At 44.3% G+C, this 25,686-nt stretch overlaps 1 long non-coding RNA gene across 6 annotated transcripts in view; it reads right to left on the reverse strand.

Annotated features, from left to right (window-relative positions):
- The window catches only part of LOC149126005 (uncharacterized), a 170,714-nt gene that overhangs the window by 70,194 nt on the left and 74,834 nt on the right, over positions 1-25,686 (reverse strand). The window contains exons 3-4 of one of the 6 annotated variants that reach the window (XR_016235139.1): positions 13,063-13,124; positions 5,813-6,223 (exon numbers count right to left, since the gene is read on the reverse strand). The exons of 2 other annotated variants lie outside the window; for them this stretch is intronic. This is a non-coding gene — a long non-coding RNA (uncharacterized LOC149126005). Of the gene's footprint in view, positions 1-5,812; positions 6,224-12,320; positions 12,896-13,062; positions 13,125-25,686 lie in introns of those variants that run through there. 3 more of the 6 variants (XR_016235136.1, XR_016235137.1, XR_016235134.1) reach the window with 3 other exon arrangements.

The raw sequence follows: 25,686 nt of genomic DNA on the forward strand, positions 1-25,686 counted from the left end.
AAGTAAAAAGGAACCTCATTAGTTCAATAAAACGTATTGACTATGATAATAAGCAGTGAAACGTGGAAAGCATTCTCTTTAAAATCAGGAACAAAATAAGGATTGTTTTTGTATACATGTGTCTTTTTATCACTCTAGCAAATACCCGAGAAAAGTTACTTAAGAGAGACAAAGGCTTAAGGTCTTGGAGGTTCACATTCCTAGTATGGGTAGCCCTTTTCCCCATCTGACAGGCACCTGCTGAATTAACGGTGGTGTCTTTGTGAAACAAAGATCACATGTTAAGCCAGAAACAGAAATAGAAGGCATGTTCATATGTCTAGATGGTTTCCTCCACTGGATCCTGACGGCCCTGCCCTAGGGAATTAATCAAATCATTTTCAATAGCCTCACCTTCAGCTAACATACCTAGAGTAGATCTCTGTTAGTAATGTCAATCCCTGAGCTTGGGACTCAACCATCAGCATGAGGTGAGCCAAGTCATGTTCAAACTATAGCTTGATGCAACTTTCCCCAGCCCGCTCACAACAACATCCCACCTAGGAAACACAGAGACGGGGAAAAACCTGGGGTTGGGGTGCCTTGTGGTACTAACACAGCAATAGACCCGCATTAGAGTCTAGGCAAACCTAGATTTCGGTACTATCTAATGCTGAAACACCAGAAGTCTTTAGAGGCTTAGAGTAAATAAATAGATTGCTTAAAATTTCCAGTCGGAAAGGACAGGACCAAAGCTTATTATTATATAGGAATAAATACCTAATCTTTCAATGCACAGGTAATACAGTGCACCAAAAAGCCTTTCGACATTTCAAGAACCATTACTTCACATAAAAAAAAATAAATGTGCCAGAAACTGACCATATAGCAACTGAGTTCTGCAAACTTTCAGGTGGCGAATTCAAAGCAGCTATTTTATAAGGAATTCAATGGATATGAGGCAAGCACAGGTAAAATACATAGCATTTTTAACAGAGACTCTTACATAAAGATTGAAGGAATGTTTTAAAGTTAATGTGGAAGTATTTGTGCTTGGATTGGAAGAATTAAGGTTATTAAAATGTCCAAATCACCCAAACTTATTCATGTATTTGCTACAAACTCCACCAAAATACTAATGGCACTCTTCAAAAAATGAATGACCCTAAAATTCATGCAGAACAAAAAAAACCCTCAGGGCCTGGCCCTGTGGTGCAGTGGGTTATAGCCCTGGTCTGAAGCACTGGCATCCCATATGGGCACCGGGTCTGGCCCCAGCTGTTCCACTTCCGATCCAGCTCTCTGCTATGGCCTGGGAAAGCAGTAGAAGATGGCCCAAGTCCTTGGACCCCTGCACCCGTGTGGGAGACCCGGAAGCAGCTCCTGGCCCCTGGCTTCAGATTGGCACAGCTCCAGCTGTTGCCGCCATCTGGGGAGTGAACCAGCAGATGGAAAGACCCTGCCCCCCCCTGCTTCTCTCTGTAACTGTCTTTCAAGTAAATAAAATAAATCCTTAAGAAAAAAAAAAAAGCTCAAATCCCTAAGGCAATCTTGAGCAGAATTATCAAAGCTGAAGGTATCACAGTATTTCATACATACGCTGTTTTCCATATACTCAATATATTTTATAAATTTGAAAAACTATTAAATATTTTTAAATGTTAGACTTTCGAAATATAATTTATATAAATATAAATAACTTTATCTTACCGTGGGTGATTTTTGTCTAATAAAATGGACATTTAGGAGGACTGCTGAGAAAAAAGTGAACAATCAGAGAAATGGAAATTCAGACCTGAGAATGTGAAGTCAGGGTTTTGTCCTAAGAACTGTCTTTCTATGGACAATCTCCCCCGCCTTTCTTGTTTTGTGCTGAAGTCTACACATCTGGAGGCCCGTGTCTCCCCGTGAGAGGGACGAAGCCTCTCACGTGTTGCTGAGTCACTTACAGTGCAAAGGGAGACACTCAACGTTGCCCTAAGATGTGCTTGCACAGTTAAACCCTGGACCAGGCAATGTTTAGAGACGACAGCATTGTCGAGCATTAGGGCCATTTCAGCAGGATGCAGGACATAACAGGAAGCGGAGTGAGAAGCCAGCCACCTGGGGGAAAGCAGTGCTGCAGGGGGAGGCTAGATGTGGAAGGTATCAGGTGAGGCCACGGAACTCAGTTGACAGGAGCAGCGCAGAGAGGCTAAGAAAGCTCCAGCTACTTCCACAGGCCATAAATATGAGATAAAAAAGACCAGGGCAGGGAAGAATCCTGTTCTAGGGGGCAGGAAGGTGAGAGGAAATGGTGATTTGTCTTAGAATAGAGTGTGGGTAGCGAGGTACAGTAAAAACCAGCAAGACTTTTAGGGGCACACAATACTACAACATTAAGTCACACTGCAGCCCTCACATTCAGTGACCTGAATATGAATCTCAGCTTCCTCTTCTACAAACAGGATGCATTCTTTTCTCAATGACATTACTATATTAGCATTTAATAATTCTAGCAAATTCAAGTAATTTATTCAATGCATACCACATTTTCAAGTGTCTGGAAGGTGCAAGGTCTTTTCTTAGGTAGTTTGTGCACACACACACACACACACACACACACTATCTCATGTTGTTTTCATGAGGTGGGGATTACCAATGTTTTGCAGAAAGCCCTGATGCAAAACCTGTTTGGTTGTTCTAGGTCACTGGACTAATCAGCAGTGGAGCTGGAACTGGAAGCAGAGTCCGGTACCACGGACTTTCCAATAACCTGCCCTGTTAGAGCCACTGTGGAAGGGGTGAGAGGGTCTGAAGGAGGAAGCATCTAGTGTAGACCAGGAATGTGAAAAGCTCCCTGCTGAAATACATTTTCCACTTTCAGAATCATTTGCATAAAATGTAGTTTCTTAAAATGTAAAACTCCACGGTGGGAACTTGGTCCTTTTTATGCCTTAGCATGAATCACTCCAATCAGAGCAGTACTGAGCGGAGACAGCACTTTGTGTTTAAAACCCTGATTGAGCGGTGGTAGAAAGTGGATGAAAACCAAAGGGAGGCACAGGAGGTGTGTGGACCTCTGTGGAATGGGAGAGTTCAGAGAACCTGAAAGCAGGAAAAAAAAAAAAGATAGTTGTGAGACCCCAGGACAACAGAGGAGAAACTCAGGAGTAATGGTAACAACCATACACCTGCACTGTCCAGAATTCTTAAAACCCTGGCAGAAGGTCATTCTGCGAAAACTACAATTAAGGCACTGAGGCCATCTAGACAGTTGCAAACCACATTCCCCCAACTCTTAGCTCATTCTTTCTTCCACTTACTCCTTCTCTCATAAACAAGTCTGCTATTTCCAGAATAATCTTATCTCCAACTAATTCTTGTTGTTGTATTCAGTGGAGTTCAATGAACAGTGGAATTCTCAAGAAAGACAAGAAAAAGGGAAAGATGATAAAACTAAAAACAGATGCTGAATAAGATGAAGATATGCAGCTATCAAGTCACTGCCACCGCCTTTTTCGTCTAGACTGTTGATCCATTCTGGGTCTCCCTGAGTTGATGGACAGGTGTAATCTCAGAATCCAGCTTCCCCATCAGCTACCGAAAGCTTGAGCTTGCTGCGATCTCAAAGACCATACTCAGTAAACACTGCCAGAGAGAACATGACCTTATTCATAACCTTATTCTCTTGCCTCTTCTACTTCCCGGCTACTCACTGCTTCTTTTAACTTTCTTATTGTTTCCTTTCTAAAGAAAGAAAAGAAAGGAAAGAAAGGAAAGAAAGGAAAGAAAGGAAAGAAAGGAAAGAAAGGAAAGAAAGGAAAGAAAGAAAGAAAAGAAAAGAAATGAAAAGAGAAAGAATAAAAACAAAAGAGAAACCCAGAGCAAATTACAGAAAATCTAGATAGGATCAATAGCATTGTTCTGTAAATTGAGATTCCCATGAAGTATTTACACACAGAAACAGCCGTCTTTGTTTAAACAAATTTTCAAGACAAGAGTTTAGAGTTTATCTCCTTTAATTTAGGTAAAGTGCACCTGGTCTTTTCATTTTTTCACAGGGGCTGATTTAGACACAGGCTCACATAGATTCTGATCACCGTGTTTAAATTATTAGAGGCCTCGGGGAGTCTGCTGTTTCGTCTCTGGACCATTTATGCCGGTCTGTTTATTTGTTGGGTGATTTTCATATTCTATCTATCAGGTTCAAGTACTACCACGGTTCTGAATTATATCCAATCTCTTCATCATATAAATGGCCTGCTCCAAGGATGCAGTAAAAGTGCACTTTGTGCACTGAGTCCACTCATGCCGTTACAGAAAGCTCATTGTCAGCATTGTCACTTCCATTATACACTCTGTTTGTTCAGAAATTACACACCACGCCATAAAAATGAGCGTGGCTGCAAGGTATGAGCTCAGCCCACAAGTAAACAATCAGATAAAAACCATCAAGTGACTAAGACAACTGACCAAGAGCCAAGTTTGGGCCAACTATGAATGTGACCTGGGTTCAATGCCCCTTCACGGGGATTCTTTCCACTACAACAAGACAGAAGCTACTCAAAGTAGAGAGGGAATGCAGGCACAGACAGGGATGTCTAAGACTTCCTATTTGTTAGGTGGGTTTGCTACATTCTTTGCATTAGGTGGGAAACAAAATGCATTAGGAAGGAGAGAAAAAAAATGTGTTCTTTGATGTTAATTTGTTATGTCAAGAGGATTTTTGACCAAAGTCTAATAAACTGCCATAGCCGACCAGCCATATAGGAAGCTCTGTCTCACAGACCCTGAATTAAAAGGTTCAGAATTGTAGGGGGCAGTCATCAAGCACAGGTTTTAAATCAATGTTCTGGGTTGGCATTGTGGCGTAGCGGGTAAGCCCGCCTCCTGCAGCGCCAGCATCCCAGATTGATGCCGGTTTGAGTCCCAGCTGCTCCACTTCCTATCCAGCTCTCTGCTGAGGCTTGGGAAAGCAGTTAGAAGATGGCCCAAGTCCTTGGGACCCTACACCCATGTAGGAGACAAAGAAGAAGTTCCTGGCACCTGGCTTCAGATAGGCGCAGTTCCAGCCATTGCAGCCATCTGGGGAGTGAACCAGCAGATGGGAGACATATCTCTCTCTCTCTCTCTCTGCCTCTCTCTGCCTCTCTGTAACTCTGCTTTTCACTTAAATAAATAACTCTTTAAAAAGAAAAAAAATCAATGTTCAGTTATGTCATACTCAGGGTAAAATCAAGCAGTCATCTAAATCCTACTCTCACTGATTTCTTAAGCACTGATCATGTCTTAACTCAGGCGACAACAACAAAGTATCATAGACCTGGGTGGCTTATACCAGGCACTCGTGTCTTGTAAATGAGAAGTCTGAGACCAGGGTGCAGATTTTCAGTGAAAGTTACTTCACGTTTCAGATGATCCCCTTCTCATGGCATCCTTACAGGACAGCTCCAGTCTCATCAGGGCACTAATCTCATCATGAGGTCCTCTGCACTCAACAACAAAACTCATCTAAATCTAATCACCCCAAAGGCCCTGCCCCTACGCACCATCACCTTGAGTTATAGAACTTCAACTTAGAAATTTTGGGCTGACATTGTCGTTGGTTCTTAACAGATCGTGAGGTTTTCCTCTTTGGGTTGATCCGTTTTTATAAAACCAGATTCCAGAAGACACTGTTTTACTGGTCAGCTCCTTTAGACCAGACTTGGTCTCTCTCTGCCAGTGGACAACTCAGACCAAGGAGGGTTGGCAGCGCTGACAAGTGCAGTATTTTACGTTTATCTGGATTCCCAAAGGGTGATCCTCTAATGTTCTTTTTAACAAGATATTATAAATAGCTAGTACATTAAGCGATCTCACGATGTATGTACTATGGAAACATCCATGCTGTGTTACAATCTTGAAACTGAACTGTCAGGATTTTCATTTCCATTGCACAAGTCAGCAGCTAAACGGCCGTTGCCAAACCACTTGATACCTCAAGTCTCAACACCCTCATCTCTAAAACGAGGATGAAAATGGGGTCTAATACACAAGTCGTTCTAAGTGTTGTATTTGTTGACTAAACAGTAGAGTAACGCCTGGCAGAAAGGGACAGCTCCATCCTGGTGGCTGGAGAGGGACATGGCCTAAGCATTAGTGGATCATACTCTCCTGGTGGAAGTTCTCCAAGTCCGCAGGCTCACAGACAGAGGAATGTTCCCACTGGAAATGAGCAGCAAAGTAGCCTTTCGGTGCATGTCCCCAGGCAGTGTAATGTCTATGACACAAGAGAAGATCAAAATAAAAAGAAGAGAAAGCATTTGGTTCATTACTGTTCTTCACGTCTCCATTGAAGCTCCAGTTGCTAATAGAGAAAAATAGGGTGTTTACGTCCTTTCAAAATCTCATCAGCTCATTGCCAAGTGTTAAATAATCAGATCTCACATGAAAGCGCTCAAGTGTTATTCAATAGTTGTCACTTGCTTCCTCTTAAGCAGCTGAATAAATGCAACTGTTAGTGCCACATTGAGTACTTCCATTCTGGTAAAATATTTCACAAAATTGATTCTCATGAAGTCGTATTTAACCAAAATCTATTTAGCATTTTGTGATACACAAAGAAGCAAAAAAAAAGAATACTCAAGATGAAAATTTATTTTGATAAAGTATCCTTTGTTTAAAAAGCAAAATAGTATTTCCTCTGATTTCTCTGAAATATGAATCACTCCATTTACTTATGGATAATTATGAATTTTAGTGGAGATGATAATCCCAAAGAAGTATTTGTTTGACTTACTTAAAACTATAAACAGCTTAAATGAAATTATACATTCAAGCTGAAGAAAAGGGAATAAAATGTACTCCATGGCCAGCACTGTGGCTCACTTGGCTAATCCTCCACCTGCAGCTCTGGCATCCCATATGGGCGCCGGGTTCTAGTCCTGGTTGCTCCTCTTCCAGTCCAGCTCTCTGCTGTGGCCCTGGAGGGTAGTGGAGGATGGCCCAAGTGCTTGGGCCCCTGAACCCGCAAGGGAGACCAGGAGGAGGCACCTGGCCTCATTGCAGCACTGGCCATAGCGGCCATTTGGGTAGTGAACCAACAGAAGGAAGACCTTTCTCTCTTTCTCTCTCTCACTGTCTATGACTCTACTTGTCAAATTAAAAAAAAAAATGTACTCCAAATTGCCGATATTTGAAATAGTTAAGTAGATAACCTTACTATATATTGTGTCTTTGGGGGAACCCACAACTCTTGGGCTCATTCATCAATGTCTCTACTTTTTTGTTGTTGTTGTTCATTTGACAGGTAGAGTCATAGACAGTGAGAGACAGACAGAGAGAGAGGTCTTCCTTCCATCGGTTCACTCCCCTAATGGCCACTACAGCCGGTGCTACGCCAATCCAAAGCCAGGAGCCAGGTGCTTCCTCCCGGTCTCCCATACTGGTGCAGGTACCCAAGCACTTGGGGCATCCTCCACTGCCCTCCTGTGCCACAGCAGAGAGCTGGACTGGAAGAGGGGCAACCGAGACCAGAACTGGCACCCCAACCGGGACTAGAACCGGGGATGCCGGCGCCGCAGGAGGAGGATTAGCCAAGTGAGCCACAGCACCAGCCAATGTCTCCACTTTCTGCCTAAGAATGTCAACTGTAAGGTGGATTGCATCTGCAAGAAACCAAAATTACAACTGCACCCTTTTCTCTGGCGCTCATAGCAGGTGCTTGTCCCCACGCCTGAGTGAACCCCAATAGTTGCCTTGCTTTCACGAGGGTGCACAACATGTGAAGCCAATCCACTTGTGTTGACAGACAGGGGGAGTCTCAATGACCCGGCCAGCCCCCTGGCACAGCGAGGAGACCATGGGAGAAGCACTGCCCAGCCCATGTCTGCCTCTCTTGAAATACAGGAAAGGGAGCAAGACACAGGACACAGCTCACGACCTAGGGTTCAGGGTCTTCAGAAGCTTAGCTCACAGACTGTTTCTAGCACACTGGCCCTAGGCCTTCCTCACTTCTGCCTGTCTCGCAAAAGGCCTAGTTCCCCCAGCTCCCCCTGGGACTCAACCACCCCTTTTCATGTCCTCTAAGAGCTGAGAGCATTCAAACCCCTGCGTATCAGGACCACCAACAAGCACGAAGTCACTCATAGGCTAAAGGATATGAGAGAGGCAAAGGACAAGTGAACACTAGGGGCTTGCACAGTCATTTCTCCCCCTCTGAAGCCTGTGTGAAGGTAGAGAGAAGCATGCACAGATCAAGGAATTGTGGGACACACGTCATAAAAAACTGAAGAATTTCATCCCAGTCTACGGAATAGGAGATTATAGAAAAAAAAATATGCCTCTCATGTGCCTATGTAGTTTGCATCCAAAATGACTGAAAGAGTGGCAGCTTGTCCAATCATAATGGAGAAAGCAGGCTGAGAGGCAGGACAGCCGTGGGACATTCAGAGGACCCATTTCTAGCTCAGGGCTGCCTGGAGGTGGGCTCTCTTTGCTGGAGTCACACTGAGCACAAGGCTTCCTGCTTTGATGGTAAAAGGGACCCTGCAGGGACTGCCTTTGAGGAGAGCAGCAGCACCAGACCCGAAAGAGAGCCCCTGCTGGTTTGGAACCATCTCGTAGAGCCTCTCCCTTGCAGAGCCAAATCTCCCAACTCGAGCTCTTATTTTCTTCTTTCTCAGACTGTCCTATCTCTGGAATTGCGTAGTATTTCCAATGCCAATGAAAGTTGAAGAGGAAATAATAGATTCACTGTAATTTCAGATAGGTGTTCTCACGAATCCCCAAGGAGCTTTCTTTCTATTCCAATTTATGCATCCTTAGCAAGGAGATTAATACTTGCTGGTAAATAGGGGTGGAAAAATCGCCCTCTTTGAAAATCGAATATAATACATTCCAAGAAATCAGACCAAGTATGTCCTCTGAGGCAGAAGAGTACAAAGAAGAAAAATTCACTTTCAAATGTTTCATTTGTGTTTTAACAAGATTTTCAGATATTGCATTTATGAAATCATAATAACCTTATGCAACAAAGAAAAAAGGTAAATAACTCAGGAATCTGAAATCATCTACTCAACAGGAATTTAGTGTTGGCTGCCACACTGCAGGCTCTGAGCTGAGCCACAGGAACAGCCGTATGAGTGACAAAGACACACTGCCCACCCTTGAAAAAGTCAGCATGTATGGGGCCATCCAGTCACCAAAAACAATTGTTCAACACCACCTGCAAGATCGGAGTTCAGCCCACTAAGACACCCTGTTCCATACTGAATACTCAGCTTTGATTCAGCATCTCAACGATGCAGCTTCCCCCCAGTGCAGCCTCAAGGGGGCAGCAGTAACGGCTCGATTTGATTGGGTTCTGCAGAGCTGGACTGAGGTCTTGGCTCCAGGCTTTGGAGCCAGGCAAGCCCAGGACATGGCAGGTATCTGGTAAGTAAGACAGCAGACGTGAAAGTTTGCTCCCTCTCCCTCCCTCCTGACCTCTCTCCCTTTCCCTATGCCTATCTCTCTCTGCCACTGAAGGACCTAAATAAAATCTAAGGAATTGATTGATTAGCAGTGTTCTTAGTGCCATGGACGTTACCTGTACCACAAGGAAGCTGCTAACTGAACTTGTGGAATCCAGGATGACTTCCTGAGCCAGTGACAGGTCGACACAAGGAAAACACGATTGGGGTTAGTCCGGCCAAGATCTGGACACAGCATGAGGCTGGTGAAGGAAGGGGTCTCAAACAAAGTACTGGAAACAAGAAACAATGTATACCAGGATGAAACAATCAATAGGCCAGGAGGCCCAGGGGAGAGAATGAGGAGACCAGACAGAGAGAATGAGAGAGACTAGACAGAGACTGGCTCACCTGAAGTCCCCAAAACCATGCTGAAGATTGTGAATCTTACCCTAAGAATAACAACAAAACAACTGAGGAGTTGTGAGGAAGAAAACAAGAATCCGAATTTATTTGTAGAATGCCAGTTTGCTAAATCTGGTGGTAAATAGTTTGGCAAAAAATAGGAGGGCAGGAGGGGAGACAAGTTGGGAAGACTTTCTGTCCGTGAGGAGGAGAGAAGAAGTTCCTGGAGAAATGGAGGCCCTGGGAGAAACTGAACTTAGTGGAATCCTGAAATTCATGCAAATGAGAAAGTATTATTGCTGATTAAAAGCCACAAAGGAAGAAATGGTAAGTTGAAAAAATTTGTTATAAAGGAAGTCAAGACATCTCTTAAAATTCAGAGGAAAACATATTAAAAAATAATATGTAAAAGAAATATCAGAGTAGAGCTTAAAGATCGCATATTAGGGAACCTAAAAGAAGATAATCACCCAGACAAAATACAAGAAAATTAACAATACAAGGCAGCACACCCACAACAGGAGTCTTCTTCAGTGATAAAAAGAGAGATGAACTATGGAGCTATGAAATATCATGAAGGAAACAAAGCACACATTTCCAAGTGGAGGAAGCTCATGTGGAGGTCCATGTGATGTGATTTCCAAATACTATATTCCAGAAAAGGAAAACCTATGGAGACAGTAAAAATGCCAGTGAGCGCTCAGCACCCAGTGGGGTGAACAGGTGCGGCACAGGTTTGTGTAGGGGGCAGCAGAATGGCACCGGGTAACACTGCTATGGTAGATACATGACAACGTGCAGTCGCCAAAACCAAACTGTGCAATGCAAAGAAAAATGAGCCCTCGTGTAAGCTGCGGACTTCAGTTAATGTCGCCTCAATAGGGTCTATCAATCGTAACAAGCGCCACACAGAAGCAGGATGCTCATAGGTGACCTGGTGGTGGGGATGGATGGGGAAGAAGAGAGACACATCATTATCCATAGCTTCTGGGCAGCTTTTCTATAAATCTGCATGACTGCTGTAAAAAATTAATAAAAAAAAAGAAGACAACAAGTCAAACCCAAAGGAAGGCCAGTGCAATTTAAAAGTAAAAGTGCTTACCAAGTTTCTGGCAAAAAAACAACTTGGCTCTGATTTTATGACACCAAAGAAAGTATAGCCAGACTGAAAAATGAGGTGTTTGGTAGTAATAAAGTCAGCTACTGGAGAAACACAAGAAGGGCATAGAAAGAGAGCAAATATTGACAGTGACTGTGTATCATCTAAATGACTCTTAAAAACAGACAAAACGCAAGGGGGATATATCCAGAGGAGCTTCCCGGAGAAGTTAGAGTTCACACTCCAGATCAAGGAGAAGTGAACGTGGAAGGTTCTTGGGTGTGTTCTGTACAATACAACTAGTGTGCTGTGACAGCAGATGATATCAGTATAGCCGAAAACCAAACGGCCAATTACACCTGCTGGGCCCATGCAGAGGGCCAGAGTCAACACACACAGGATGGAGAGAGGGGATTATCAGAAGACGCAGGTACATATCACAGAAATGAGGATTCCCACAAGCATCCTGTCTTCCCTGTCCCCAGTGTACAGATCCCATGTGCGGTATAGCCAGACAGATTAAGACTACTGAGGAGCCATGAGCTAACATGAACAATCTTCAAAAAGTTCATTAAAAGTCTATTATTGGCTGACGCCGCAGCTCACTTGGCTAATCCTCCACCTGCAGCGCCGGCACCCTTGGGTTCTAGTCCCGGTTGGGGCACCAGATTCTGTCCTGGTTGCTCCTCTTCCAGTCCAGCTCTCTGCTGTGGCCCGGGAAGGCAAGTGCTTGGGCCCTGCACCTGCATGGGAGACCAGGAGGAAGCACCTGGCTCCTGGCTTCAGATTGGCGGAGTGCACCAGCTGTGGCGGCCACTTGAGGGGTGAACCAACAGAAAAAGGAAGACCTTTCTCTCTGCCTCTCTCTCTCACTGTCTAAGTCTGCCTATCAAAAAAAGAAAAAAAAATCTATTATTAAAAACAACACTAGGCTGGTCACTGTGATGCCATGGGTTAAGCCATCACTGGGAACACTGCAATCCCATATAGGAATGCTTGGGATCAATGCTTCTGCTACAGCTTCCTGCTGCTGCACACACTGGGAGGCTGAGTGATAGCTGAAGCACTTTGCTCCCTGCCACACACACAGGAGCCCTAGCCGTCCTACACCCTGGCTTCAGCCTGGCCCAGTCCTGGATGTTGCAGACACTTGGGGAAGGAACCAGCAGGTGCAAAATAACTCCCTCTCTCTCTCCTTTGCCTTGCAAATAAGTGACCTTTTATAACAAAAGCCAAAACCTACATATTAATTTCAAACTTTTTGGACCAAAATAAAAGTATAATTCGCCATGAACATTTTGAAGCAGCCTTGTATGTTGTGAAACTCAAGAACAAAACAGCATCTTACTCCCTCCTGCCTTCTCAAATCTTTTCACTGGGATGAAATTTGTTGTTGTTCACCATTTTATGCTTGGTCAACCAGTTATCCCACAGAGGTTTTGCTCTACCACTCACTTGCAGAAATAAGCCTTTGGTTTGTATCTTTATCTAAGACCAAATGCTTCCCAGGTCTTTGAGTGCTTTGTAGGGTATTTTCTCATGCTGCCCTGGTGATCTTCCACGGAGGGACTGGCAATTCAGCGTCCAGGACTCTCTTTGTGATATGCTAGCTGGATCAAGAAAATTGGGCATCTTTGATTTTCAAAACTTCAAGCCATCAAAATGAACTGTGTGAGACAGCACTGGGGTCGTGGCTACATCCAACCCTTCCTTCACAAAAGACTAAAACTCAGCTGTTCCTGAGAAATGCGAGGAGGAAAAGCCACCTCTAGAAAAGCCAACAACAGGCTCTTCTCCGAAAAACTGTAAAAATTCTCCCTCTGCACGCATCAACGGTAGGAGTAGAGAATGTTCATAATACCGAGGAAGAGAAAGCAGCATCTCTCTGGCAGAGGCAGAGCCAGCAAAGCCACTGATCATGGCTGCTGTCTGCTTTCAGATGATGGCCAAGAACTTCAGCTTATTTAGACTTTCTTGGCTGACCGGCCACTTCTCACTGTGAGGAAGGAAGAACAGGATTGTCAGTATCACAGCCACCTTCAAAGGGTCTGCATCAGTCAATACTGCCACAAATTTGAAGGCATACAAACAATGAGTCAATTTAATGAATGAACAGAACATGATAGGGGTGAATAAATTCCTCAAGAAATGTTCCTTGCTCACCTGGTTGTGGCCAAACCCAGCAGACATCACATTGACTTTCATAAAGATGCCAATGATTATTTCTAAAAAAAAAAATGAGAAGGATGCAGGGCCATGTGCAACCACACATAAACCTTGGGCCACCTGACCTCTGACAGACTAGATACAGGGGCACGTAGAGCGACTCTTGGGTCTACTTTCAATTATGCTAAGATAGAAGGATGGAAACGAATGAAAGAAATGTTGACTTGAGTAGTGAAGCAACTGGAATTTCAATCTCTAACAGTTACTGAACTTCAACAATGTACTGAATCTCAGCTCAGAAGCACCAGTGACAGGACAAGTACTGTCCTCATAGAACTGTCTTAGAAGTTGAGTCTATTGATTAAAATGTACAGGGTGGCTCTCAATTCACTTGAGAAACACTCAAAGACAGGTAATCTGATTCTAAAGAATACGTGACCCATGAAGTGACCCTTGTAAACAAAATGATTAAACATCTAACAACTAAAGGGCAGGACTCCAGGTCACGTGTCAATCGTCAGCGACTTGGTCAACGCCCCCTTTTGAGGAGACACAACCTGTGATCATCTCACTGCTCCCACTTGTCCTTCCACACTGGTTTCTACAATGGTGCCCAGGAAGACAAGTAAGCATGGGTGTGCAGGGAAGACGGAGAAGTCCCTACAGCATTGCTTTCATGCCCCGAGATCGTTTGCGTTACTACAAACACACGAGTAACAAAGGCTTCTCTGTATGACTGCTGGGAGCTTGCTTTCTGCCCCGCATGTGTTTACGATAAGGTCCACCCTGCTAGATAATATGAGTGTACAGATGCTCCTCATCTTACCGTGCAGTTAGCCTTCTGAGAGCCACTCTAAGTGCAAAATGTTCTGAGTCGAAAGTGTATTCAATACACGACCTCTGCAGCATCCTAACGGAGCAGCACAGCGCCCTGCAGCGTGTCAGCTCTTCACCTGCTTGGCCATGGGGCTCCCTGGGAGCTGCAGTGGCTCAGCACTGTGACCCCTTATTGCAAACGCGGGTATTCAGTGCCCAATTTCTACTCAACATCTATTGCTTTTGCATCATTGAAAAACTGCAAGACAGTACTAAGTCGGGGACCATCTGCATCTAGTTACTTGGAATAGTTGAATATGTTAGTGTGGAATTATGCAAACCCATATGATCATAATTAAGTAAATGTTAAGTATGATTCCTGTGAGTCTTATGAGAGCCTTTTATAAAAGAGGGTGCACTGTAAGCCTCCCAGGGGTTGTAGACAAAGGGTGCAGTGTGTCCCACCTCTGAGTGCCTGTACCACATACACTCTTGCACACAGCAGATGCCAGGCTAATTCTCAGTATTTCACATTTCAGGAACCATGGCATTTCAACACCACACTGCTACATAATATATCAGGACAATGCAACAGCTAAGATCTGAGAAAACTCTTCCATTTTTTTTTTCCTTTACAGCCAAGGAGGATAACTAAAACAGAGTCAGAAAAACATGCACCTTGTATTAAATAACAAAAGCTCCTTCTAACCTCCTGCTCTGCACAGTTCTCCTTATTTGAAGAAAGTGTCCCCCTTTTGGATGGCTAATTGGCATTAAGAATCACGCTGCCTCTCTGTCGTGGTAATTAATCAGTGAATACTGTGATCCAAAGCAAACACGGAGCATAAACTCAAGGATACGGTGGTACGAAGAAGCATCCTTAAAGAAACAGGTCTCATCTCGGGTGTAGAGGCAGCTTCACCCAGCGCTGGCTGGTTGGCAGGCACAACGCCCTTTGTTTTGCTTTAGTGAACAGTTGGGAATGGCCTGGTAAATCCATCAAAACATCAGCCCAACTATATTTCAGCATAGCTCCCTTTGTTTATACCGAATCATAAAAAGACAGATGCTTCTGGGGATTTTTAAAGTAGTTCATTTTCTAGAATAGGTGCATGCATCTCTCCCAATTCTGTTCACTTTAGTCATTTGTCTGGGTACTCTATCCTTGCTTTCTGAGAAGACAGAAAAGCTGTTTGAATTATTCTCAGTTAATAAGGTGTCCTCTAAATCCTGGTCGCGCTGGGCTCTGGAAGAAGCAGCAGACACTGGCAAGGAAAGGGGCAAACCTCAACTACCCATCAGGGACATGTACCTTCCAGTTCCACCTGAATACTTGAAAATAAAATCCCCGCAGGAGTCTCAGTGCACAGGTTTTTGGTCCTCAAAAAGCCGGTAATCTGTCTCAGAATAAATGATCCATATCTATAAATGACAATTTTCATAATACTCTAATAGTAAGATTGGGTAGAATCCTTTTCATTTTTTTCCCACACTGCTCAACCTTATATTTCAACTTCGGAAATGTGCATTTGCAAGCAGCAATGAAAAACTTACTCTTCTGTTCAGTGGAAAACAAACGCTGCTATTAAGGATGACGACTGCCTGGCTCTTTAACTTCACCTAAGCAGAGTTTGGTAAAATACTCATGCAAGGATACAGGCTTAGATTGATTCCCTTCCCTCGAGAGACCAAAGAACTCTCCACATCACAAGTTTTATCTTACAAAAACTAAACCAAATTTCTGAAACTTAAAGGCTTTCACAATAGTTAAAAACATAATATAATTTAACCACTAGTCAAAAGCACATTTCTTATCAAACTAGGTATATGTCAGACTGCAAACCATCTTTTTCTCATTTCTGAGCACTCTAAGTCTAAAACACGTGTCTACTGCTCTCACCAAGCCAATAAATATAAAAACATTAAAGGGATGTGTATTCCTTTTGTCTTTATTAGATAATACTACTACAGAAACAGTTGGTTAAAATACTCTCTATTAAGCTGGCACTGTGGTATAGCAGTAAAGCTACCACCTGCAGTGCTGGCATCCTATATAGGTGCTTGTTCGAGTCCCAGCTGCTCCATTTCCGATCCAGCTCTCTGCTACGGCCTGGGAAATCTGTAGAAGATGGCCCATTTCCTTGGACCCCATACTCATGTAGGAGACCTGGAAAAAGCTCCTGGCTCCTGGCTTTTGATTGGCACAGCTCCAGTCGTTATGGCCATCTGGGGAATGAACTAGTGGATGGAAGACCTCTCTCTTAACTCTGCCTTTCAAACAAATAAATAAACCTTTAATAAATATATTGTCTACTTCTGTGTCATAGAAATTGTATGGTCAAAAGTTTGTGTTGATTGTCAAAGTAATGATAGCTGCTCTCAAAGAGATAATACACAAGAAGATTACGGCAGTGACTCTTAATGTACTAATTGAACAAGAAGAATGTTCATAAATGACAAGCACTCCAAAGAAAAAGGAGAAAAATCGGGTATTTAAAACAGGGGAGGGGACTTGCCCTGTGGCATAGTAGGCCAAGCTTCTGCCTGCAGCACCGACATCCCATATGGGCACCAGTTCAAGTCCCGGATACTCCACTTCCAATCCAGCTCTCTGCTATGGCCTGGGAAAGCAGTAGAGGATGGCCCAAGTCTTGGGACCCTACCCCTGAGTGGGAGGCCCGAAGAAGCTCCTGGCTCCTGACTCTGGATTGGCCCAGCTCTGGCCATTGCGGCCATCTGGGGAGTGAACCAGCAGATGGAAGACCTTTCTTACTGTCTCTTCCTCTCACTGTAACTCTACCTCTCAAATAAATAAAATCTTTAAAAACTTTTTAAAGTTAAATAAATAAAATGTGGCAATTACAAAAAGGTAGAGCTGGGTCTTTTCTCAGAATATACAAGGGAAACCTGCTCCACTTCAGTTTATAAACTCTCAGAGCACAAAAGTTAGAGCAATTTCCAGGAAAAAAAAAAAAAAAAGGACCAAGGAATCTCTATATTGTTGCTATTTTCTGGGAATACAAGGCTCAAGTCAAGTTCAGTACTGTCACCATCATTTATCTAAAACCTTTAAATTTTTTTAAAAACAAAAGCATGAAGACATTTCAAAATTCCTTAAGGGACTATTCATATCCCACGTTCGAGCTGCAGGAATGTATACAGCTGGGAGTAATTGGGGTTAGCTTCCTAACCTGTTATGCTAAAAATGTCAGCTTGTCCGTGAGAGTGAAAGGGTATTTTCTCAACATTCTCAATATACACAAGAACTTACCGAATCATCAGAGCAGCCATTTCCTACATATTATTTTGTGGCATGTTCTGAATAAAACAAATCACCAATTCTGATTTTTAATGAAATGGAGAAGATTATCATGAGATTTTAAGGAGCTTTGGAGCTTTGGCCTGGCGGGGCTGTGGGAGCAGAAGAGAAGGGGTGGAGGGCAGCAGGGCTACAGGTCCTGAGGCTGGACGTGGGTCACCCAGCAGAATGGGCTTCTGGAAGCAGCGTGCACGTGGTGAGTGACCTAAGAGGTGCCTTTTACTGTGACTTTTCCCTTGAACTCATCCCCATGGCAACAGTGAAGGGCACTTGATATGCCTTGCCTGGAGGTCAGTGCATCACCCAGCCTGTGTATCCTAGCGTGGTAGACAGTGAGTAAGCTCAGGAGTTCAGAGAAACACTGTGTAGGAAACTGGACTCACACAACCTGACTACAGCCTGGAGACAGAATGCCATCTGCCTACTCTAAGCCTCCAGTGTCTCAACTGGGTGCAGGGCTCGTATCTGGAGAATCTCCGTGCAGCTGTTCTGAGACTGACTGGGCACTGAGTCGGTACAGAGGTGTCCCTCGGTATCCAACAGGGTTTGCTCCAGGACTCTCGTAAACAGCACCACCCACAGGTGTTTGAGTCTCCTATACAAAATGGTGTAATATTTGCATAGAACTCACAAAATCTTCCTGTATGTATTAATATCACTAGATTGCCTCTACCTAATAAATGCTATGGACAAGCTGTCATACACATTGCTTCAGGAATAATGACAAGAAAATATACTCTGTGGATTTCAGTATAGACGCAATTTTTAACAATATTTTCATCTGTGGATGGTGGAACCCACGGACGCAGAATGCAAGGTAGGGAAGGCCACTCCATCTGTAAGAACCACCTGGTCTCTTCTGCACCATCGTGGTAGACAGCATATGCACGCACCTGCTGGTCTGGCAAGTAGTTCTTTGTTCTTTGCCTCCTTCCACTACAAAGGAAGCTCCAAAAAGACAAATTCTTACCTATTTTCATTTACTATCAAGTCCTGACATGGAGGAGATATTTACAATAGGCACTCGACTCTTAATTGAGTGACATAAATGGCACACATTGAAGAATAATGTCACAGGTTCAATGTGACTTCATTATGTAACTTCATCTCTCATCTCAAATTCTGCCCTGAATCCTTATCAAAAAAGGGGATGACAGAAGTGATGTCCATGGAGGAATGAAAGCCACTTATTCCTTCTGCCGAGCACAGGTTTTCTAGAAAAATCACTGGGATCCTCTGTGATTGGTGTTTCACATCATGGTCTGTCAATTTCTCCAGAGAACTTAAGAACAAAGCATTGAAACTATTCAACAGTGAAAAAAATAAAAAATAAAGTCACAGTGAGGGAGTGAGGGCATTTCCTCAGTGTCACCTGTCAGAGGCCTGGGTTGCAGACCCAGCTCTGCTCCCAACCCCAGCTTCCCATTCAGGCCAACTCTGGGAGGGAGCAGCGATGGCTCAGGTGTTGGGTCCCTGTGACACACATGGGACACTGGGCTCTGAATTGTGGCGGACAATTGGGAAGTAACCAGTGGATGAGAGTGTTCTCTTTCCCACTCACCCTCTCTGAAATAAATAAGCAAATTAATTAAAATTTTAAAGAGTTTAATTTTGCATTTGTTAAGAAGATTTTCACTATTAATTCAGAATGCTCTAGAGAAGTTTCATATGCAAAGTATCTCTGGGAATTTATAAACACAGAAGGTTGGCTTCTTCCAATCAATGAGCCCTTTCTTATCTGAATGTGATTCCTTATTTAATCAAATAATCCTTTCGGTTTGGCTTCTGGGAGCTCAGATGAAAGTTTCAACATTTGCACATTAAAACTCTTAATACAATTTTTAAAGATTATTTTATTTGAAGGGCAGAGTTAGAGAGGGGGAGAGAAAGAGGGAAGTATTTCATCTGCTGGTTCACTCCCCAATGCCCATAATGAGCAGACTGGGCTAAGCCGAAGCCAGCAGCTTCATCAGGGTCTCCCATGTGGGTGGCAGTGGCACTAGCACTTGAGCCATCCTCTGCGGCTTTCCCAGGCACCTTAGCAGGGAGCGGGATTGGAGTTGGAGCAGCTAGGACTCAAACCGGCACCCCTACGGGATGTGCTGCACTGCAGGCTGGGGCTTTAACCCACTGTAGAACAGCACTGGCCCTACCATTTTTTTTAATTAATAAAGTTATATGAATAACTACTATCATTTAGTGCACAGTGCCAAGCAACTTAGCAAAATCACCCCCTTAGTTAATTTTTATCCTGAGTAAAAGGTAAGATTGTTCTTGCCACAAGGAGAAAGAGAAGGGGGAAGCTTCCCACGTCCAGCTCAGCAGTAAGGAGGGAAACTTTATTCTCACTTCCATATCCTTCATTAGGCAAAGCACTCTCCCTTCCTGGCCTGCTCCTGGTTTTCTTTCCTGCTTATCTTAATTTATGTTCATCTTTTCTAGCTCCATTTATGTCTCCTTATTCTTTTTTATTTTAAAAAATTGATAGATTTGAAAGGCAGAGCAACAGAGGAGGGGAAGAGGGGGAGAAGGGGAGAGAATTTTCTGCTAGTTTACTCTCCAAATGGCCACAGCACCTAATTGTGTGTCCATGTGTGTCAGGCCCAAGACAGGACCCAGGCAGAACTCCATCCTGGTCTCCCACATGGGTGGCAGAGGCCCATGGACTTGGGCCATCAGCCCTGTCTCTCAGATGTCTTAGGGAGTTGGATGAGAAGTAGAGCAGCCAGGAATTGAACTGGCACTCCCATATGTGATGCCAGAATCAAATTGGCACTTTAGGGGCCCAGCGCCGTGGCTCACTAAGTTAATCCTCCGCCTGCAGTGCCGGCATCCCATTTGGGCACCGGGTTCTTTCCCGGTTGTTCCTCTTCCAGTCCAGCTCTCTGCTGTGGCCCGGGAGGGCAGTGAAGGATGGCCCAAGTGCTTGGGCCCTGCACCCGCATGGGAGACCAGGAGGAAGCACCTGGCTCCTGGCTTCAGATCGGCATAGCTCCAGCTGTAGAAGCCATTTTGGGGGGTGAACCAACAGAAGGAAGACCTTTCTCTCACTGTGTAACTCTATCTGTCAAATAAACATAAAAAAAAAAAAAAAGACACTTCATCAACTGACCCACAATGGTGGTCTCTTTCTTTTTAACCAAAAGTACATGGTACATGCTTTTGCTCAATCCGCCTCCAGTCCTTGGAAAAGCAGGGAACCAATGCACACATACCAAGTATCGCAACAGCAATCTGAAGCTTTCAGTGACCATGCACTGGGGCAAACGCTGCGGCATAGCAGGTAAAGCTGCCACCTGCAGTGCTGGCATCCCACACAGGTGCCACTTCAAGCTGCTCCACTTCCGACCCTGCTCCCTGCTAATATGCCTGGGAAAGCAGCACAAGGTGGCTTAAGTATTTGGGCCCCTGCACCCACACTGGAGACCGGGAAGAAGCTCCTGGCTCCTGATTGGCCCAGCCCCAGCTGTTGTGGCCATCTGGGGAGTGAACCAGCAGATGGAAGACCTTTTGATCTCTCCCTAACTTTGCCTTTCAAATCAATGAATGAATGAAATCATGAACTTAACTGCCCAAGGAACAGCTAGGAAGCAGCTGAGAACTCCAGGTGCTTTGTCTTTTCTGATCAATGGTGCCCTCCCACAATCAAAAAAGAAAAAATATGTGTGGCAGTGCTAATCCCTGGTGTCTCAGAGGCTGACCTCATTTGGAAATAAAGTCATTGCAGATATAATCAAGACGAGGGCATACTAGGGTGGGGAGGCGCCCTGATTCCATGTGACCACCGCCGGAATGCGCAGAGAGAAAACACAAAGAGAAAAGGCTGTGAAGAGACACAGGGAGGGCTTTGTGCTGACCAGGCAGAGCCTGGAGTGAGGCTCTTCCAAGCCAAGGAATGCCCAGGAATGCACCAGCATGGACACCAAGAAAAGGCAGGGGACAGATGCCCCAAGAACCATGCCTTCAGAGAGATCACGGCCCTTGCCAGCACCCTGATGGGACTTGTAGCCTCCAGGGTGCGTTAGGAACAGATCCTGCTGACTCCAGCTGCCCAGTGTGTAGAACGCGCCACTGCGGCCCCAGGAATCCAGCACACGCTCCACAAACACAGCTGCCACCAGATCCAACCCTGCCAATGCCAAGAGGCCCCGCTCAAGCTGCAGGGTAGCAGTTAGCAAGCCCAGAGCCCGCACTTGTGTCTGACTGCCAGCATTTCTGACACACACTTGCTGACCCTAAAGGATGCACAACCCAACCCAACCCAACCCAAACCAAACGATGAGGGACACTGGGCATTAGCAGTGGTAACTGCCCCATTAAATCATGATGGCAGCATAGAGTAGCCCCGATAGTGGTTATTATGCAGACAGGACATAAATACCAGCACGGTTTTCCAGAAAATCACGGTGACTTATGACCAAATCTCTTGGCACTCACTCAGTTTTAAAGGACATGTGTGAAATGACCCAGTGAGGTGACAACTCTATGAGGTGGTGGAATGAGGTGTGCGCGCACGCACACACACACACACACACACGGAGGTCTTCCATCCGCTGACTCACTCCCCAGTTGGTTGCAATGACGGAGTGGGCCAGGCTGAAGCCAAGAGCCAGGAGCCAGGAGCCTCAACTGGGTCTCCCAGGTGGGTGGTAGGGACCCAAGCACGTGGACCTATCTCCTGGCAAACCTATCGGTGCCCTCAATTTTCCCGACAGGGAACCACACTGTCTTTGTCAACCTCTGTCCTCGTGCAGCCTGCATTAAGATACGGCATTCATCCTCCCCAATGCATTGGTCAATGTCTTTACAAGCACGTGTCAGGACAATGACTGGAAACCTGCAAATGCTAGTCAACTATTCAGACACCAACCCGACAACCAAGGAGGCAAATGGAAACACAGGAGCTCTCTGGTCATCCAGCAGTCAGAAGGCAGAAGTAGCCAACACGAAGGAACTGGTGTCTCCCCAGGTGAGCTAACTTTTACTGCCCTCAGCTGCTGTGTATCTCAGCAGTGCCTCCACGAGACGGCAAGTATACTCCCTGTAGTATTATGGTAAGTGAAGTATTTAAGCTTGCATGGTGCTGGTTACTGAATCAGAAAATGTGTTCTAAAGAGGAACGAATCAAGGGCTTGGTGTGGAAGCCACAGCATCGTACTGAACAGGGCTTTGATTCCGGGCAACAGACGCTTGATAGATGTGCAGTCGCATTTTTTTTTTTTTTTTTTGGAGTAAGATTGAGATTTGCAGCGGAAGTTAGATCAAACCTCTCAGAGCAGCTCATTAAATCCTGCCGTTAGTGCTTGTCCATTACTGAGCAGTCCGCAGTTTTCACAGGAAACAAGGAAAACAACAACAGTGTCCTACAGAGCTTTATGTAAAGCTGTCATCACCCCGTTTTGCACTGCAACTTTTCCTTCTTTTTTGGGAACAAATCCATCTCACTTTTTTTTTTCTTGTCAAACACAGTCAACATGTACCGAAATTCCCAGTTTACCAAATTTACACCGGTTGTGTTCAAGACCAGCGAGGAAAAACACGTCTCGGCGTTGCTGGTTTGTTAGCAAGCAGAAGCTGCCCCGCTCTGCGTGTACACTCGGTGCCCGGGACGCGAGGCCAGTGCTGCCCGCTGATCCCACCCCCCCATCACCACCCCCACTGGCCTGGCACACCTGCATTCCCAGATGTTGATGTTCTATCTGGACCATTCTCAGCTCCCCTTAACTGTCCATTCCACAAAATGAATTGTTCCTAATACCAGTTTTGATGGACTACATGGGGAAGAGCTACTTTTTAAAATAAATCCATCCTTAGAGCCGGCACTGTGGCTCACTAGGCTAATCCTCTGCCTGTGGCACTGGTACTCTGAGTTCTAGTCCCAGTTGGGGCGCCGGATTCTGTGCTGGTTGCTCCTCTTCCAGGCCAGCTCTCTGCTGTGGCCTGGGAGGGCAGTGGAGGATGGCCCAAGTGCTTGGGCCCTGCACCCACATGGGAGACTAGGAGGAACCACCTGGCTCCTGGCTTCAGATTGGTATAGTGTGCCGGCTGTAGCGGCCATTTGGGGGGGTGAACCAACAGAAAGAGGACCTTTCTCTCTGTCTCTCACTAACTCTGCCTGTCAAAAAAAAAAAAAAATCCATCCATAATTTCACTGTTACTTGAATGGCAATTAAAAACATGAATGACCTGGGAAGGATGGTAGAGTAAGAGGGTAAGCCACCACTCGGAACGCCTGCATCCAACACTGGAGTGCTGGCGATGGGGTCCTGGCTCTGTTTCCAGTCCAGCTCCCTGCTCATGTGCGCCCTGGGAGGCAGCAGGTCATGGCCTAAGTACGTGGGCCTCCAACACCTGTGTGGGAGAACTGAACAGGCTTCCTGGATCCTGGCCTCAGCCCAGTGCAGTACTGAATGGTATACGCATTTGGAAGATCGATCTCTCTTGAGTAAATAAAAAAATTAAAATTTTAAAAATAAAAATGACCAGAATTATTTTGAATTAATATCCAAAGTTGGTGATTCATACAACTTTATTTTGTAAAACCTCACTAAAACATTTTTCATAAAATTTGAATGAATCCCCCTTTTCCACTTAAAAATCTTATATCTTGCAGTGTCACAAGAACTCATAATGTGCTATATTCTATACCATTTATGTAAAAAATATAGTGATACTATACAAGCCATATCAAAATCATTTCAAAATACACCAATTTCATAGCTATAACACCATATATTGCCACATGGGTTATTAACTAAAATTTTAAAAGATATATAGTGAACAGAAATGGAGTTTATATACTCTATGAGAATTTTTTTTGCTTTTCATGAATCTAATTAAGCATAATTGGATCTGTTAAATCAAAATTTTAGATGCTGAAAATTTAGCTGCTGTATGTACAGAGGTAACCCAATTGTGAAAACTGGATGTAAATTGATGAGTTTGTCCATTTTATAGAGAGCAACTTCCGTATCCTAACAATTAAAGAGTTCAGTAAAGCTAATGTACAAACTTCATTCTTAATTACTTACTTATCTAGATCTCTTCTCAGTCAATTATTCAACTCCTCGAATTAGACCTACTGGTGACTACTCTGTTCCATTGAATTAAATACAACCTTTTCCCAAACAGTAAGGAGACTGGGGGAAGGGCAAGATATTCACTCCTCTACACATTTTCAACCAAAGCACACAGCCTGTGAGATACTGGAGCTAAGAAATTAATATTAAAAGGTGATCGAATAAAGAAATTGAGATCTCTTAAGAAGCAAGCATTTAAAATTTTCTACCAAGTAAATCTTTTTTTTTTTTTAAATATGCATTTGAAAGGCAGAGTGGCAGACAGTGAGTGAGAGCGAGAGCTCGCAAGAGAGAATGAGAATGAGAATGAGAATGAAAGAGAATTATGATCTTCCATCACCTGGGTCACTCCCCGCATGACCCCAATAGCTGGGGCTGGTCCAGGCTAACACCCGAGGCCTGGAGCTCCATCCCGGTCTCCCACGTGGCTGGCAAGGACCCAAGTACCTGTTCATCTTCCACTGCTTTCCCAGGTGCATTAGCAGGGAGCTGGACTAGAAGCTGTGCAGCCAGGACTTGAACTGCATAGGGCAGCTCAACCCACTGTGCCCCTGGCATGCAAATCTTTAGCAGCCAAACAAGTTGGACGTCCCTGGCTTTGAGACATACACACATCCTCCTTCCTCCTTACAAGATGGCTTCACTGAGAAGGGGGAGCCTTAGAGGTGCTATGTTCAGGAATTCTCCATACTTCACACATCAGAGAATTCAGAGTTTTACCGGAAAACCCATAGTGTGAAAAAACTATGCATGTTTCTAACTCCACCGTTTGTCATCACTGACAGCACAGTTGCACACTCTTCTGCATCAAAGTCCCAACGCTCCCTTTCCGTCGCCCCTCTTGTAATTTCTCCATTAGAGCAAATTCAATTAAAGGTTTCTCCTTCCAGAATCTCACCACCCATACTTTCATGAGTCTATCCTATCGGAATTTTACTAACGATTGCTCATTTTGTGAGATTATCTGGTTTAAAGGGGGTTAAGCTTTTGATAAATCAATCAAAGGAAATGTATAGATACTTAGTTTTAAGTTTCAGAATAATAGTAGGAAAACAGATCCAGATGCACAAAAATAGGTTATTTATGAAAGTTTTTTAAATCTCCATGCATTAAATCAGTTAAATCTGGTTTTTATTCAAATATGTACAGAGTCTTAAAAATACATGTCACATAGAAAGTATGAAACAGAATACACTTTTTGATATTTTCGAAGACTGAGGAGTTCGTTATCAAAATGTACTTTCTCTACTGTGTGGGGAACATTTCTGACAAGCTTCCTAGCTAGGAAACAGTAAAGTGGGTAAACACCCAAGGTGAAGCAGAGGTAGCCATTTATTATATCACTTGGGACTTGACATCTTCTTATTCACTTTCCATATAGATACTTTTAAAATATTAACCTCTTTA

This window comes from Oryctolagus cuniculus, chromosome 6, assembly GCF_051225735.1.
Source record: "Oryctolagus cuniculus isolate XC-2025 breed Fujian yellow rabbit chromosome 6, ASM5122573v1, whole genome shotgun sequence".
In the NCBI taxonomy this organism is placed as follows: Eukaryota; Metazoa; Chordata; class Mammalia; order Lagomorpha; family Leporidae; genus Oryctolagus; species Oryctolagus cuniculus.